This window comes from Elephantulus edwardii, unplaced genomic scaffold, assembly GCF_000299155.1.
Source record: "Elephantulus edwardii isolate Elephantulus edwardi_28Jun2011 unplaced genomic scaffold, EleEdw1.0 scaffold00042, whole genome shotgun sequence".
In the NCBI taxonomy this organism is placed as follows: domain Eukaryota; kingdom Metazoa; phylum Chordata; class Mammalia; order Macroscelidea; family Macroscelididae; genus Elephantulus; species Elephantulus edwardii.
This window is the reverse complement of record NW_006399792.1, coordinates 450963-451828: the sequence shown is the minus strand read 5'-3', so window position 1 is coordinate 451828 and position 866 is coordinate 450963.

Below are 866 nucleotides of genomic sequence, written 5' to 3'. Positions count from 1 at the left end.
CACCACAGCTCAAAGGCATCAATTCTCCTTCTGTCATCCCTAGTCATTGTCCAGCTCTCTGATGCAGAACAGGTGATTGCAAAGACCATGGCCTGTATCAGGTGCACCTTAGTCTCCAGATTGACACCATTGCTCTTTATTACTTTGGAGAGGTCCCTAACAGCAGACCTTCCCATTTCAATACGTCTTTTAATTTCCTGGCTGCTGGTGTCAAGAGTGTTGACTGTGGAGCTAAGCAAACCAAAGCTGTTTACAATCTCAATCTCTTCACTTCTATCCTGATGCTGCCAGTTGATCCAGTGGTGAGAATCTTTGTCTTCTTGATATTGAGCCCCAATTCATGAAGGTTGCAGCCCTTAACCTTATGCAGCAAGTGCTTCAGGTCCTCCTCAGTTTCAGCAGGCAGAGTTGTGTGCATAACACAGATTGTTGATGAATCTTCCTCCAATCCTGATGTCACACTTCTCCTCATACAGGCCAGCTCCCGGATAATCTGTTCTGCATAAAGGTTGTAAAGGTATGGAGATAGGATACATCCCTGGTGTACACTCTTCCCAATTTTGAACCATGCAGTGTTTCCTTACTCTGTTCTGATGAGTTCATCAAAATACAGGTTTTGCATTGCACAATCAAGTGCTTTGGGATTCCCATTCTTCTCAGTCAGCCACAGTTTGTTATGATCCACACAGTCAAACACCTTTGCATAATCAATGAAACACAGATAGACATACCTCTGGTATTCCCTGCTTTCAGCTAAGATCCATCTAACATTAGCTACAATATCCCTAGAACTACGACCCTTTCTTTTTTTTATTTTATTGGGAAAAACATGTTGGGGATACAAGGAGGTGAGGGTTGGGAGCAGA